Below are 18,024 nucleotides of genomic sequence, written 5' to 3'. Positions count from 1 at the left end.
GATGTTTCCCAGAGTGCTCTATCATGACGCAGGTTCATTTAAAGATCAAATAGGGGGGCATACAACCCGGTTCCTCCGGGAACCTGTATCCCTCACTTTAGCCATCTTATTAGGAATGGGAATTGCTGCAGGGGTGGACTCAAGGACCACTGCCCTGGTCTATAGGACACAACAAATGACCCAATTAGAAACAGCAATGGACTTAAAAATATTAGAAACCTCCATCACAGCTTTGCAGGAATCTTTAACCTCTCTCTCTGAAGTTGTTTTACAGAACAGGTGAGGGTTAGACCTCCTCTTATGAGAGAGGAAGGCCTTTATGCTGCATTAAGGGGAAAATGTTGTTTTTATGCCTACCATACTAAAGTTAAAAAAAATCTATAAATAAATTAAAAAAACGCCTTAAAGAGCGTCAACGAGAGAGAGAGAAACCCAAAAAGGGTGGTATGAGTCTTGGTTCACACAGTCCCCCTGGTTAACTACGCTTTTATCAGCCTGGCCGGTCCTTTAATAGTTCTTATATTGTTGCTAACTCTAGGACTCTATTTGCTCAACTGTGCAGTTTCCTTTCTCCAAGCCCAAAATTGGACAAGTCAAACTTATGGTAATCAGACAACAATACACCCCACTAGCAGACACAGAATGTGACACCCCCCAATGATCACTTTTATGATTAAAAGTAGCCAGAAAAAGAAGTGGGGAATGAAAGGTTAATAAAATAGGTACTTGTCACTCTGTTTTTCTATATGCTTAACAGAACACTGTTGAAATCTTGTTCCCAGGATGTGTTGCCCCAACTGTGAACTGTTTGCTAATCTTGTTCCCAGGATGTGCTGTCCCCAACTGCCAAACTGCAGGATGCACTCCCTCACTCGGTTGCAGGCAAACTGCTCACTCGCCCTGACCCATCAATGAACTTCCCTCCCTGCCCTCTCCAAGAAAAGTATATAAGCTCTGCTCAAGCAGTTCTCAGGGCTCTATCTCTCTTTGCTATAGAGAGCTCGGGCCCCAGCATGCTGGTCTCCAAATAAACCCACCCTTCTGCTGTTGCATAAGAGAGTCTCTTGTGGTCTCTTGCTCCAACGTTTCGCCAGACCCTTACAAGAGGATCCCTGTTCTTACTTCATCGGTGTCACGAGCCTGACCAGAGGAAGGCAAGAGACTTCATCCAATATTACACTTCTTTTCATCCTTTTAGATGTGCATGGACACATGGGATTTTTCTTGAGTTTCATGGGGTGCTGAGAATGTAATTCACGGCCACACACAGGGCCAAGAGTCTGATTCAGACACAGCCTTTACAAAGCACTTTACCTAAAAGGCACAGATTGGGCCTCTTCATTTCCGTTTGAAACTGTTTTCTGGAGGATTCCCAAAGGAGTGCCCTAAGGCAAACACCTCCCTGACATTCAGGGGAACAGAACAATAGGGAGGAAAGAAGCCTGGAGAAAAACTTTTCTTTAATTGAACACTGTGGCACTGACAGCTCCTAATCATGCAACTTGGGTGGCTATCTATGCAAGCAGGGATTCTCCAGAGAGATCCTTACCAGTCATGCTAATTTTTACTTTTCTGAGATGCTTGGCATTCCCGTCAGCAATCCGGTCCATGGCCTTGTCACAGAGCTTGAAGGTGGTACCCATCTTGTTCACAAAAACACGAACCCCTTCAGAGAGTGTCCAAAATTCTGGAAGAATACAGGAACTTGGGATCTTGGTAGGTGTTTCCCATCTGCAAGACAAGCAGCAGTCCATTCATCAATTGGCCTTGAGGAGTCCTGCAAAGATTTCCACTAGACAGGACACATTCACGGCTGCATTCTTTTCTCTACTCTCTTTAACCACAAACCCAGTGGGATCCACTGACTCTATAGAAAGACTCACTAGTTAACAGTCCATTTCAAACCAACAAACAACAACAACAACAACAACAAACACGTTTTTCCTACATGATCTCAGAACAGGAGACAAAATGCCAAATTGAAACACACACCCACTAAGACACACAAACCACCCCTGTATTTGGTCTGCATCTATCCACTCTGACCTCTGACTGGTGGGTGAAAATTTGTTCCCCAGCAGTGGCCGGTCCTGTCTCAGCTCTGGTCTCCTTGGCCATCTCTGTGTAGTTGTCAGGAGCCAGCAATGAGCCAACACTTCTTTCTCAGGAAAGGCCCCTGTTCAGACCATTCAAGGCATTTGGCTACCCACACATCACCAGGTGCCAAGAAAGAATGACTCTGGCCTTGGTACAGAAAAACAAGGGAGCCCACTGGGACTGGAATTGCCTCTGGGTGCCTCGCCTCCTGGATCCCACGTTCAGAGAGTTCCATCACCAAGGAAGTGAGGTGAGGTCACTTCCTTCAGGGAAGTGAATGAGGTCACTGCCTTGGCAACCACTTTGTCCTAACAGTTGTTTCCATGGGTCCCATGAGAGGGAGGCTGCCCCACCTTCCTGTGACATTTTCACAAGTCATAAAGGTCTATATACCCTAGGAGCCCAGGATCAGCAACCCACCCAGGCCTGATTGTGTCCATCTTCCCTGCATTGAGAAGAGAGAGGCTGATTCAGCCACATCCCTTCATCCTCACTGGGTTGTTGGCCATGGAAGATGACTTTAGACCTCACAGGTCCTACCTAGCTGCCTACATTGGCTCCAGGGATCATTTCTGCATCTACCTTTGAGCTTCTCAGCAGCTGGAGGATTCCCTACATACCTGTATGGCAAGATCAACTCAGGACCTGCTGTTATGTGAAAATAGATTGAGGGAACAGAGTCTGCTTCAGGGTCATATCAGGTTCGATTTGGCTTAGGAGTCATTCTGCTGGATGAATACGGGGATTGGGCAACTGGGATATTTATAAGAATGGAAGGTGAAAACTAGGTAAGAGCTGAAGCACACAAGGGTGTTGGGCCCTTGATTTGGATACATAGTTTTGAATTATGTTCTGCAGAGGTGAATCCTCTAAATCCATATACAATGGCATAAGATCTTGTACCTGGGACCACTGAATGTGAAAGAGAACTTCCAGTGATATTGAGATAGTAGACAGGATTCCAGTGTAGGGTAAGGAAGAAGAGTGAGTTTAGGATTTGGGCAAAAGGCCCTTTTTGCAATCGAATGAATTTCTATTAGAGTGTAAATGGGAATGTCAGCACACATGAAGAGTCAGTCACAACAAGGCACTTGGGGAAATAGATATCAATTGGGATGTTAGGAGATCGGGCAAAGTACAAAATGAGTGATAAGATCAGGGATATTTTCAACAGGGGGGTGGTTGAATACACTATCCTAGGAAGAAACAAGTGTATGCTCACCATAGGATTGAATATTGAAAACAATAGGCAAAGCGGACTTAGATGATTTTAGTAATCCATGCTCTCATTAAAATCAGGCTTTGGAAGAATCATAAGGTGAGTGTGAGTTTTGCATTTGGTGTCCAGAAGATGATGTGATGAAAGGAATACATGGAGGAGGTGACATGTGTATTTCTTCCACCATTTCTGGGAGCATGTTTTCAAACCCTGTCATTTAGAGTTTGGGGATAAAAATAGGTGCACCCTGCGTTTACGTATATACAGATGATGCATAAATAGACCATAGGGTGAATAAAAAATATAACTGGTTACTGTTTTCAATAATGGATTGAATTGATATTTTAAAAAATACATGAAATCTGGTATTCAGATAAACATTCAATCCAAGTAGGTGTATGTCTAGTGGTAATATTAGGGTTACTAATTACACCAAACTGTGAGTTTTGCTTCGAAAATGATGATGGAATTCAAAAGTAATGTTTTATAAAAGAAATCTCATGAAAAAGCAAGTAAAGCAACATGGAGAAATACATGGGTTCTGATACAGGGAGTGAATGTAAGTGAATCATATGCATGTCAATTTGTGAATATTGGATGAAATGATACATCCTATGATACGAAGAAATAGGAATTTAACAATTTTGAATGAAAATTTACTTCAAAATACACATCACGTCCCATATGAATAGACTTTCATTGATGTTAAACTGGGTCACTTACTGAAGAAATATTAGGGTTAGTACTCAATATTCACTGAAGTTCATTTTGAGAATTCAGAAATGAATATGTATGTCAAGAAAATGTATATTTCTGAGAAATATCTTGTGAAAAGTTGATTATAAATCCACCCAGATGGACATTAAAGAATCAAGGTAGTATAAGTATTGACACAGAGATTCAATATTTCAAAGGGCAAAATGAAAAACGAGTCTAAGATATATTCGAACACGTGCCACATAACAATCTTCCACTGTCATTCACCACAATGCCTTGACATTACTATCACCCCACTAAGACACAATGAGAGGAGAAGAGGAACAAAATCTGTGAATACATATCTGGAATTGGAAATTCTGAGGAGCTCACAAACTTGGGTGTGGCACAAGAGATCCCAATGGTAGGGGACAGGGTAAACATTCCACAAACATGGAACTTTGCTGGCCTAATGACTTCTTGACTATCTGCCTCTGACATTTGTGCACTAGAAATATAGCTTTGTGCTTTAGCTTCCTTTGCAGTGAGACCAGGAAAGCTTGGTCTCAGGCTATGTGAACAGGAGGACATTTTTTCCTATTTCCAAATACGAACAGGAGGCAGCAGAGCTACCTCTCATTGTAGGTAACTGTGGCCGTTGGGGTATGAGTGTCTCCCTGGGGGGATTGTGAAGCCTTTGGCTCACAGTCCAGTTTTAATGGCATTTCTTGCAGCTTCCCTGGAAATTTGGTGTTTGTTTTTGAAATACATAAAGGTCAACCAGGACACGGTGCTGGAGGGAGCTCTGTCACGTGGGGTGAGTCAGGGTCTGACGGAAAAAACACAAACTGGGCTGCTACCCCATATATCTTTCCCACTTGAGCATAGCAACTTGATTCTGAGCATCGCACCAGATCCTCTCCACACAACAACATGCCTTTACATTTTAGGGTCTGCTGGCTGCACCTTGTCAGTCACATGTCATTTGGATACCAATGACAGAACCACAGGGGCTCACCACAGATGTTGGTCACACACCTGCACTCCATTGCTCCAGACCCAGTTCCCTGCTGGCTCCTACTCACTGACATCTCTGTTCTTCACCATGGTCATGAATTCCACTCAGTCAAAAACGGCAATGGCGGGTTCAGTCATGATGAGCAACAGGAGTTCTAAAGGTTCTCCAGGGATTTCTGGTCATGGGATTCTCAAAACCTTCATGTTATTGGCCTAGCCATATCTCAAGAATGAAGAAGTTGGCACTGTGGGTTTTGATTCATTCACGAGCCATTAAGGGTTGAGGAATCTCCTTTCAGTAAAAGCTCTGGAGATCGCATGCAGGCAAGGCTTTTCACGGAGTGGCGAAAGGTCACAGGAATCCAGGCCCATTTGGGGGTCTAAAATATGAGGTTCATGTGAGTTTTGGCTCTCAACTAGAGCTGAAAAGGCTTTAACAGCAAAATCATGTGAAATCCTGGCTGAGATTCCCAGTGCTGTGGAGGAAGCCACCCTCGGCCTAGATCTCAGTTTCCAAGGGCTCCTCTAATGCCTGGCCTTGTAAAATCCCAACTCGATTCATGGCAAGAGTTCTCTGAGATCAGTTCCAGAACTGAGTCTCTAATGGCATCACACCAGAGTTCAAGCTGAGGTGGACCCACTCATCTTTTCCAACCACCACACAAAAGACCACTATTCTAACAAAAACACTCCCACATGGCCCTCCTCTTCTTCCATACAGATACTCATCATAACATTCTGGCTGGGGGTTTCCATAGGGGGAGCAGTCTAAGATGGTGTGCAAAGTAAGGTCTCATGCCCATCATGAGCCAAATGTCATGGTGGCCTGGACACCCTTCCTGAGAATCAGGATAGATAAAATGGGCCTGTAGTTAATACTGTTCTGCTTCTCAAATTCGAGGCCTCCTGCCTGCCAGGGGTAGATTCTTTATGTGTACTGGACTCATGAAAACACCCAAACACCTGTGTGCTAGTTACTGGATGGCTTGCAACAACTCATTTGACCCAGAGGATCCCTGTTCTTACTTCATCGGTGTCAGGAGCCTGACCAGAGGAAGGCAAGAGACTTCATCCAATATTACACTTCTTTTTCATCCTTTTAGTTGTGCATGGACACATGGGATTTTTCTTGAGTTTCCTGGGGTGCTGAGAATGTAATTCACAGCCACACACAGGGCCAAGAGTCTGATTCAGACACAGCCTTTACAAAGCACTTTACCTAAAAGGCACAGATTGGGCCTCTTCCTTTCCGTTTGAAACTGTTTTCTGGAGGATTCCCAAAGGAGTGCCCTAAGGCAAACACCTCCCTGACATTCAGGGGAACAGAACAATAGGGAGGAAAGAAGCCTGGAGAAAAACTTTTCTTTAATTGAACACTGTGGCACTGACAGCTCCTAATCATGCAACTTGGGTGGCTATCTATGCAAGCAGGGATTCTCCAGAGAGATCCTTACCAGTCATGCTAATTTTTACTTTTCTGAGATGCTTGGCATTCCCGTCAGCAATCCAGTCCATGGCCTTGTCACAGAGCTTGAAGGTGGTACCCATCTTGTTCACAAAAACACGAACCCCTTCAGAGACTGGCCAAAATTCTGGAAGAATACAGGAACTTGGGATCTTGGTAGGTGTTTCCCATCTGCAAGACAAGCAGCAGTCCATTCATCAATTGGCCTTGAGGAGTCCTGCAAAGATTTCCACTAGACAGGACACATTCACGGCTGCATTCTTCTCTCTACTCTCTTTAACCACAAACCCAGTGGGATCCACTGACATAGAAAGACTCACTAGTTAACAGTCCATTTCAAACCAACAAACAACAACAACAACAACAACAAACACGTTTTTCCTACATGATCTCAGAACAGGAGACAAAATGCCAAATTGAAACACACACCCACTAAGACACACAAACCACCCCTGTATTTGGTCTGCATCTATCCACTCTGACCTCTGACTGGTGGGTGAAAATTTGTTCCCCAGCAGTGGCCGGTCCTGTCTCAGCTCTGGTCTCCTTGGCCATCTCTGTGTAGTTGTCAGGAGCCAGCAATGAGCCAACACTTCTTTCTCAGGAAAGGCCCCTGTTCAGACCATTCAAGGCATTTGGCTACCCACACATCACCAGGTGCCAAGAAAGAATGACTCTGGCCTTGGTACAGAAAAAAACAAGGGAGCCCACTGGGACTGGAATTGCCTCTGGGTGCCTCGCCTCCTGGATCCCACGTTCAGAGAGTTCCATCACCAAGGAAGTGAGGTGAGGTCACTTCCTTCAGGGAAGTGAATGAGGTCACTGCCTTGGCAACCACTTTGTCCTAACAGTTGTTTCCAAGGGTCCCATGAGAGGGAGGCTGCCCCACCTTCCTGTGACATTTTCACAAGTCATAAAGGTCTATATACCCTAGGAGCCCGGGATCAGCAACCCACCCAGGCCTGATTGTGTCCATCTTCCCTGCATTGAGAAGAGAGAGGCTGATTCAGCCACATCCCTTCATCCTCACTGGGTTGTTGGCCATGGAAGATGACTTTAGACCTCACAGGTCCTACCTAGCTGCCTACATTGGCTCCAGGGATCATTTCTGCATCTACCTTTGAGCTTCTCAGCAGCTGGAGGATTCCCTACATACCTGTATGGCAAGATCAACTCAGGACCTGCTGTTATGTGAAAATAGATTGAGGGAACAGAGTCTGCTTCAGGGTCATATCAGGTTCGATTTGGCTTAGGAGGCATTCTGCTGGATGAATACGGGGATTGGGCAACTGGGATATTGATAAGAATGGAAGGTGAAAACTAGGTAAGAGCTGAAGCACACAAGGGTGTTGGGCCCTTGATTTGGATACATAGTTTTGAATTATGTTCTGCAGAGGTGAATCCTCTAAATCCATATACAATGGCATAAGATCTTGTACCTGGGACCACTGAATGTGAAAGAGAACTTCCAGTGATATTGAGATAGTAGACAGGATTCCAGTGTAGGGTAAGGAAGAAGAGTGAGTTTAGGATTTGGGCAAAAGGCCCTTTTTGCAATCGAATGAATTTCTATTAGAGTGTAAATGGGAATGTCAGCACACATGAAGAGGCAGTCACAACAAGGCACTTGGGGAAATAGATATCAATTGGGAGGTTAGGAGATCCGGCAAAGTACAAAATGAGTGATAAGATCAGGGATATTTTCAACAGGGGGGTGGTTGAATACACTATCCTAGGAAGAAACAAGTGTATGCTCACCATAGGATTGAATATTGAAAACAATAGGCAAAGCGGACTTAGATGATTTTAGTAATCCATGCTCTCATTAAAATCAGGCTTTGGAAGAATCATAAGGTGAGTGTGAGTTTTGCATTTGGTGTCCAGAAGATGATGTGATGAAAGGAATACAGGGAGGAGGTGACATGTGTATTTCTTCCACCAATTCTGGGAGCATGTTTTCAAACCCTGTAATTTAGAGTTTGGGGATAAAAATAGGTGCACCCTGGGTTTACATATATAGAGATGATGCATGAATAGACCATAGGGTGAATAAAAAATATAACTGGTTACTATTTGAAATAATGGATTGAATTGATATTTTAAAAAATACATGAAATCTGGTATTCAGATAAACATTCAATCCAAGTAGGTGTACGTCTAGTGGTAATATTAGGGTTACTAATTACACCAAACTGTGAGTTTTGCTTCGAAAATGATGATGGAATTCAAAAGTAATGTTTTATAAAAGAAATCTCATGAAAAAGCAAGTAAAGCAACATGGAGAAATACATGGGTTCTGATACAGGGAGTGAATGTAAGTGAATCATATGCATGTCAATTTGTGAATATTGGATGAAATGATACATCCTATGATACGAAGAAATAGGAATTTAACAATTTTGAATGAAAATTTACTTCAAAATACACATCACGTCCCGTGTGAATAGACTTTCATTGATGTTAAACTGGGTCACTTACTGAAGATATATTAGGGTTAGTACTCAATATTCACTGAAGTTCATTTTGAGAATTCAGAAATGAATATGTATGTCAAGAAAATGTATATTTCTGAGAAATATCTTGTGAAAAGTTGATTATAAATCCACCCAGATGGACATTAAAGAATCAAGGTAGTATAAGTATTGACACAGAGATTCAATGTTTCAAAGGGCAAAATGAAAAACGAGTCTAAGATATATGCGAACACATGCCACATAACTATCTTCCACTGTCATCCACCACAATGCCTTGACATTACTATCACCCCAAATAAGACACAATGAGAGGAGAAGAGGAACAAAAACTGTGAATACATATCTGGAATTGGAAATTCTGAGGAGCTCACAAACTTGGGTGTGGCACAAGAGATCCCAATGGTAGGGGACAGGGTAAACATTCCACAAACATGGAACTTTGCTGGCCTAATGACTTCTTGACTATCTGCCTCTGACATTTGTGCACTAGAAATATACCTTTGTGCTTTAGCTTCCTTTGCAGTGAGACCAGGAAAGCTTGTTCTCAGTCTATGTGAACAGGAGGACATGGTTTCCTATTTCCCAATACGAACGGGAGGCAGCAGAGCTGAATCCTCTCTTTGTAGGTAACTGTGCCGTTGGGGTATGAGTGTCTCCCTGGGGGGATTGTGAAGCCTTTGGCCCACAGTCCAGTTTTAATGGCATTTCTTGCAGCTTCCCTGGAAATTTGGTGTTTGTTTTTGAAGTACATAAAGGTCAACCGGGACACAGTGCTGGAGGGAGCTCTGTCACGTGTGGTGCGTCAGGGTCTGACGGAAAAAACACAAACTGGGCTGCTACCCCATATATCTTTCCCACTTGAGCGTAGCAACTTGATTCTGAGCATCGCACCAGATCCTCTCCCCACAACAACATGCCTTTACATTTTAGGGTCTGCTGGCTGCACCTTGTCAGTCACATGTCATTTGGATACCAATGACAAAACCACAGGGGCTCACCACAGATGTTGGTCACACACCTGCACTCCATTGCTCCAGACCCAGTTCCCTGCTGGCTCCTACTCACTGACATCTCTGTTCTTCACCATGGTCATGAATTCCACTCAGTCAAAAACGGCAATGGCGGGTTCAGTCATGATGAGCAACAGGAGATCTAAAGGTTCTCCAGGGATTTCTGGTCATGGGATTCTCAAAACATTCATGTTATTGGCCTAGCCATATTTCAAGAATGAAGAAGTTGCCACTGTGGGTTTTGATTCATTCAGGAGCCATTAAGGGTTGAGGAATCTCCTGAGTCTCTAATGGCATCACACCAGAGTTCAAGCTGAGGTGAACCCACTCATCTTTTCCAACCACCACACAAAAGACCACTATTCTAACAAAAACACTCCCACATGGCCCTCCTCTTCTTCCATACACATACTCATCATAACATTCTGGCTGGGGGTTTCCATAGGGGGAGCAGTCTAAGATGGTGTGCAAAGTAAGGTCTCATGCCCATCATGTGCCAAATGTCATGGTGGCCTGGACACCCTTCCTGAGAAACAGGATAGATAAAATGGGCCTGTAGTTAATACTGCTCTGCTTCTCAAATTCGAGGCCTCCTGCCTGCCAGGGGTAGATTCTTTATGTGTACTGGACTCATGAAAACACCCAAACACCTGTGTGCTAGTTACTGGATGGCTTGCAACAACTCATTTGACCCAGAGGATCCCTGTTCTTACTTCATCGGTGTCAGGAGCCTGACCAGAGGAAGGCAAGAGACTTCATCCAATATTACACTTCTTTTTCATCCTTTTAGATGTGCATGGACACATGGGATTTTTCTTGAGTTTCCTGGGGTGCTGAGAATGTAATTCACAGCCACACACAGGGCCAAGAGTCTGATTCAGACACAGCCTTTACAAAGCACTTTACCTAAAAGGCACAGATTGGGCCTCTTCCTTTCCGTTTGAAACTGTTTTCTGGAGGATTCCCAAAGGAGTGCCCTAAGGCAAACACCTCCCTGACATTCAGGGGAACAGAACAATAGGGAGGAAAGAAGCCTGGAGTAAAACTTTTCTTTAATTGAACACTGTGGCACTGACAGCTCCTAATCATGCAACTTGGGTGGCTATCTATGCAAGCAGGGATTCTCCAGAGAGATCCTTACCAGTCATGCTAATTTTTACTTTTCTGAGATGCTTGGCATTCCCGTCAGCAATCCAGTCCATGGCCTTGTCACAGAGCTTAAAGGTGGTACCCATCTTGTTCACAAAAACACGAACCCCTTCAGAGAGTGGCCAAAATTCTGGAAGAATACAGGAACTTGGGATCTTGGTAGGTGTTTCCCATCTGCAAGACAAGCAGCAGTCCATTCATCAATTGGCCTTGAGGAGTCCTGCAAAGACTTCCACTGGACAGGACACATTCACGGCTGCATTCTTCTCTCTACTCTCTTTAACCACAAACCCAGTGGGATCCACTGACTCTATAGAAAGACTCACTAGTTAACAGTCCATTTCAAACCAACAAACAACAACAACAACAACAACAAACACGATTTTCCTACATGATCTCAGAACATGAGACAAAATGCCAAATTGAAACACACACCCACTAAGACACACAAACCACCCCTGTATTTGGTCTGCATCTATCCACTCTGACCTCTGACTGGTGGGTGAAAATTTGTTCCCCAGCAGTGGCCGGTCCTGTCTCAGCTCTGGTCTCCCTGGCCATCTCTGTGTAGTTGTCAGGAGCCAGCAATGAGCCAACACTTCTTTCTCAGGAAAGGCCCCTGTTCAGACCATTCAAGGCATTTGGCTACCCACACATCACCAGGTGCCAAGAAAGAATGACTCTGGCCTTGGTACAGAAAAACAAGGGAGCCCACTGGGACTGGAATTGCCTCTGGGTGCCTCGCCTCCTGGATGCCACGTTCAGAGAGTTCCATCACCAAGGAAGTGAGGTGAGGTCACTTCCTTCAGGGAAGTGAATGAGGTCACTGCCTTGGCAACCACTTTGTCCTAACAGTTGTTTCCAAGGGTCCCATGAGAGGGAGGCTGCCCCACCTTCCTGTGACATTTTCACAAGTCATAAAGGTCTATATACACTAGGTTCCCGGGATCAGCAACCCACCCAGGCCTGATTGTGTCCATCTTCCCTGCATTGAGAAGAGAGAGGCTGATTCAGCCACATCCCTTCATCCTCACTGGGTTGTTGGCCATGGAATATGACTTTAGACCGCACAGGTCCTACCTAGCTGCCTACATTGGCTCCAGGGATCATTTCTGCATCTACCTTTGAGCTTCTCAGCAGCTGGAGGATTCCCTACATACCTGTATGGCAAGATCAACTCAGGACCTGCTGTTATGTGAAAATAGATTGAGGGAACAGAGTCTGCTTCAGGGTCATATCAGGTTCGATTTGGCTTAGGAGTCATTCTGCTGGATGAATACGGGGATTGGGCAACTGGGATATTTATAAGAATGGAAGGTGAAAACTAGGTAAGAGCTGAAGCACACAAGGGTGTTGGGCCCTTGATTTGGATACATAGTTTTGAATTATGTTCTGCAGAGGTGAATCCTCTAAATCCATATACAATGGCATAAGATCTTGTACCTGGGACCACTGAATGTGAAAGAGAACTTCCAGTGATATTGAGATAGTAGACAGGATTCCAGTGTAGGGTAAGGAAGAAGTGTGAGTTTAGGATTTGGGCAAAAGGGCCTTTTTGCAATCGAATGAATTTGTATTAGAGTGTAAATGGAAATGTCAGCACACATGAAGAGTCAGTCACAACAAGGCACTTGGGGAAATAGATATCAATTGGGATGTTAGGAGATCGGGCAAAGTACAAAATGAGTGATAAGATCAGGGATATTTTCAACAGGGGGGTGGTTGAATACACTATCCTAGGAAGAAACAACTGTACGCTCACCATAGGATTGAATATTGAAAACAATAGGCAAAGCGGACTTAGATGATTTTAGTAATCCATGCTCTCATTAAAATCAGGCTTTGGAAGAATCATAAGGTGAGTGTGAGTTTTGCATTTGGTGTCCAGAAGATGATGTGATGAAAGGAATACATGGAGGAGGTGACATGTGTATTTCTTCCACCATTTCTGGGAGCATGTTTTCAAACCCTGTCATTTAGAGTTTGGGGATAAAAATAGGTGCACCCTGGGTTTACGTATATGGAGATGATGCATGAATAGACCATACGGTGAATAAAAAATATAACTGGTTACTATTTTCAATAATGGATTGAATTGATATTTCAAAAAATACATGAAATCTGGTATTCAGATAAACATTCAATCCAAGTAGGTATACGTCTAGTGGTAATATTAGGGTTACTAATTACACCAAACTGTGAGTTTTGCTTCAAAAATGATGATGGAATTCAAAAGTAATGTTTTATAAAAGAAATCTCATGAAAAAGCAAGCAAAGCAACATGGAGAAATACATGGGTTCTGATAGAGGGAGTGAATGTAAGTGAACCATATGCATGTCAATTTGTGAATATTGGATGAAATGATACATCCTATGATACGAAGAAATAGGAATTTAACAATTTTGAATGAAAATTTACTTCAAAATACACATCACGTCCCGTATGAATAGACTTTCATTGATGTTAAACTGGGTCACTTACTGAAGAAATATTAGGGTTAGTACTCAATATTCACTGAAGTTCATTTTGAGAATTCAGAAATGAATATGTATGTCAAGAAAATGTATATTTCTGAGAAATATCTTGTGAAAAGTTGATTATAAATCCACCCAGATGGACATTAAAGAATCAAGGTAGTATAAGTATTGACACAGAGATTGAATATTTCAAAGGGCAAAATGAAAAACGAGTCTAAGATATATGTGAACACATGCCACATAACAATCTTCCACTGTCATCCACCACAATGCCTTGACATTACTATCACCCCAAATAAGACACAATGAGAGGAGAAGAGGAACAAAATCTGTGAATACATATCTGGAATTGGAAATTCTGAGGAGCTCACAAACTTGGGTGTGGCACAAGAAATCCCAATGGTAGGGGACAGGGTAAACATTCCACAAACATGGAACTTTGCTGGCCTAATGACTTCTTGACTATCTGCCTCTGACATTTGTGCACTAGAAATATAGCTTTGTGCTTTAGCTTCCTTTGCAGTGAGACCAGGAAAGCTTGGTCTCAGTCTATGTGAACAGGAGGACATGGTTTCCTATTGCCCAATACGAACAGGAGGCAGCAGAGCTGAATCCTCTCTTTGTAGGTAACTGTGGCCGTTGGGGTATGAGTGTCTCCCTGGGGGGATTGTGAAGCCTTTGGCTCACAGTCCAGTTTTAATGGCATTTCTTGCAGCTTCCCTGGACATTTGGTGTTTGTTTTTGAAGTACATAAAGGTCAACCGGGACACAGCGCTGGAGGGAGCTCTGTCACGTGGGGTGAGTCAGGGTCTGACGGAAAAAACACAAACTGTGCTGCTACCCCATATATCTTTCCCACTTGAGCGTAGCAACTTGATTCTGAACATCGCACCAGATCCTCTCCCCACAACAACATGCCTTTATATTTTAGGGTCTGCTGGCTGCACCTTGTCAGTCACATGTCATTTGGATACCAATGACAGAACCACAGGGGCTCACCACAGATGTTGGTCACACACCTGCACTCCTTTGCTCCAGACCCAGTTCCCTGCTGGCTCATACTCACTGACATCTCTGTTCTTCACCATGGTCATGAATTCCACTCAGTCAAAAACGGCAATGGCGGGTTCAATCATGATGAGCAACAGGAGTTCTAAAGGTTCTCCAGGGATTTCTGGTCATGGGATTCTCAAAACCTTCATGTTATTGGCCTAGCCATATCTCAAGAATGAAGAAGTTGGCAGTGTGGGTTTTGATTCATTCACGAGCCATTAAGGGTTGAGGAATCTCCTTTCAGCAAAAGCTCTGGAGATCGCATGCAGGCAAGGCTTTTCACGGAGTGGCGAAAGGTCACAGGAATCCAGGCCCATTTGTGGGTCTAAAATATGAGATTCATGTGAGTTTTGGCTCTCAACTAGAGCTGAAAAGGCTTTAACAGCAAAATCATGTGAAATCCTGGCTGAGATTCCCAGTGCTGTGGAGGAAGCCACCCTCGGCCTAGATCTCAGTTTCCAAGGGCTCCTCTAATGCCTGGCCTTGTAAAATCCCAACTCGATTCATGGCAAGAGTTCTCTGAGATCAGTTCCAGAACTGAGTCTCTAATGGCATCACACCAGAGTTCACGCTGAGGTGGACCCACTCATCTTTTCCAACCACCACACAAAAGACCACTATTCTAACAAAAACACTCCCACATGGCCCTCCTCTTCTTCCATACAGATACTCATCATAACATTCTGGCTGGGGGTTTCCATAGGGGGAGCAGTCTAAGATGGTGTGCAAAGTAAGGTCTCATGCCCATCATGTGCCAAATGTCATGGTGGCCTGGACACCCTTCCTGAGAAACAGGATAGATAAAATGGGCCTGTAGTTAATACTGCTCTGCTTCTCAAATTCGAGGCTTCCTGCCTGCCAGGGGTAGATTCTTTATGTGTACTGGACTCATGAAAACACCCAAACACCTGTGTGCTAGTTACTGGATGGCTTGCAACAACTCATTTGACCCAGAGGATCCCTGTTCTTACTTCATCGGTGTCAGGATCCTGACCAGAGGAAGGCAAGAGACTTCATCCAATATTACACTTCTTTTCCATCCTTTTAGATGTGCATGGACACATGGGACATTTCTTGAGTTTCCTGGGGTGCTGAGAATGTAATGCACAGCCACACACAGGGCCAAGAGTCTGATTCAGACACAGCCTTTACAAAGCACTTTACCTAAAAGGCACAGATTGGGCCTCTTCATTTCCATTTGAAACTGTTTTCTGGAGGATTCCCACAGGAGTGCCCTAAGGCAAACACCTCCCTGACATTCAGGGGAACAGAACAATAGGGAGGAAAGAAGCCTGGAGAAAAACTTTTCTTTAATTGAACACTGTGGCACTGACAGCTCCTAATCATGCAACTTGGGTGGCTATCTATGCAAGCAGGGATTCTCCAGAGAGATCCTTACCAGTCATGCTAATTTTTACTTTTCTGAGATGCTTGGCATTCCCGTCAGCAATCCAGTCCATGGCCTTGTCACAGAGCTTGAAGGTGGTACCCATCTTGTTCACAAAAACACGAACCCCTTCAGAGAGTGGCCAAAATTCTGGAAGAATTCAGGAACTTGGGATCTTGGTAGGTGCTTCCCATCTGCAAGACAAGCAGCAGTCCATTCATCAATTGGCCTTGAGGAGTCCTGCAAAGATTTCCACTAGACAGGACACATTCACGGCTGCATTCTTCTCTCTACTCTCTTTAACCACAAACCCAGTGGGATCAACTGACTCTATAGAAAGACTCACTAGTTAACAGTCCATTTCAAACCAACAAACAACAACAACAACAACAACAAACACGTTTTTCCTACATGATCTCAGAACAGGAGACAAAATGCCAAATTGAAACACACACCCACTAAGACACACAAACCACCCCTGTATTTGGTCTGCATCTATCCACTCTGACCTCTGACTGGTGGGTGAAAATTTGTTCCCCAGCAGTGGCCGGTCCTGTCTCAGCTCTGGTCTCCTTGGCCATCTCTGTGTAGTTGTCAGGAGCCAGCAATGAGCCAACACTTCTTTCTCAGGAAAGGCCCCTGTTCAGACCATTCAAGGCATTTGGCTACCCACACATCACCAGGTGCCAAGAAAGAATGACTCTGGCCTTGGTACAGAAAAAACAAGGGAGCCCACTGGGACTGGAATTGCCTCTGGGTGCCTCGCCTCCTGGATCCCACGTTCAGAGAGTTCCACCACCAAGGAAGTGAGGTGAGGTCACCTCCTTCAGGGAAGTGAATGAGGTCACTGCCTTGGCAACCACTTTGTCCTAACAGTTGTTTCCAAGGGTCCCATGAGAGGGAGGCTGCCCCACCTTCCTGTGACATTTTCACAAGTCATAAAGGTCTATATACCCTAGGAGCCCAGGCCTGATTGTGTCCATCTTCCCTGCATTGAGAAGAGAGAGGCTGATTCAGCCACATCCCTTCATCCTCACTGGGTTGTTGGCCATGGAAGATGACTTTAGACCTCACAGGTCCTACCTAGCTGCCTACATTGGCTCCAGGGATCATTTCTGCATCTACCTTTGAGCTTCTCAGCAGCTGGAGGATTCCCTACATACCTGTATGGCAAGATCAACTCAGGACCTGCTGTTATGTGAAAATAGATTGAGGGAACAGAGTCTGCTTCAGGGTCATATCAGGTTCGATTTGGCTTAGGAGTCATTCTGCTGGATGAATACGGGGATTGGGCAACTGGGATATTTATAAGAATGGAAGGTGAAAACTAGGTAAGAGCTGAAGCACACAAGGGTGTTGGGCCCTTGATTTGGATACATAGTTTTGAATTATGTTCTGCAGAGGTGAATCCTCTAAATCCATATACAATGGCATAAGATCTTGTACCTGGGACCACTGAATGTGAAAGAGAACTTCCAGTGATATTGAGATAGTAGACAGGATTCCAGTGTAGGGTAAGGAAGAAGAGTGAGTTTAGGATTTGGGCAAAAGGCCCTTTTTGCAATCGAATGAATTTCTATTAGAGTGTAAATGGGAATGTCAGCACACATGAAGAGTCAGTCACAACAAGGCACTTGGGGAAATAGATATCAATTGGGATGTTAGGAGATCGGGCAAAGTACAAAATGAGTGATAAGATCAGGGATATTTTCAACAGGGGGGTGGTTGAATACACTATCCTAGGAAGAAACAAGTGTACGCTCACCATAGGATTGAATATTGAAAACAATAGGCAAAGCGGACTTAGATGATTTTAGTAATCCATGCTCTCATTAAAATCAGGCTTTGGAAGAATCATAAGGTGAGTGTGAGTTTTGCATTTGGTGTCCAGAAGATGATGTGATGAAAGGAATACATGGAGGAGGTGACATGTGTATTTCTTCCACCATTTCTGGGAGCATGTTTTCAAACCCTGTCAT

This window comes from Urocitellus parryii, chromosome 16 (genome assembly GCF_045843805.1).
Source record: "Urocitellus parryii isolate mUroPar1 chromosome 16, mUroPar1.hap1, whole genome shotgun sequence".
In the NCBI taxonomy this organism is placed as follows: Eukaryota; Metazoa; Chordata; class Mammalia; order Rodentia; family Sciuridae; genus Urocitellus; species Urocitellus parryii.
The sequence above is the reverse complement of the archived record's forward strand: the minus strand, read 5'-3'. Positions refer to the sequence as shown.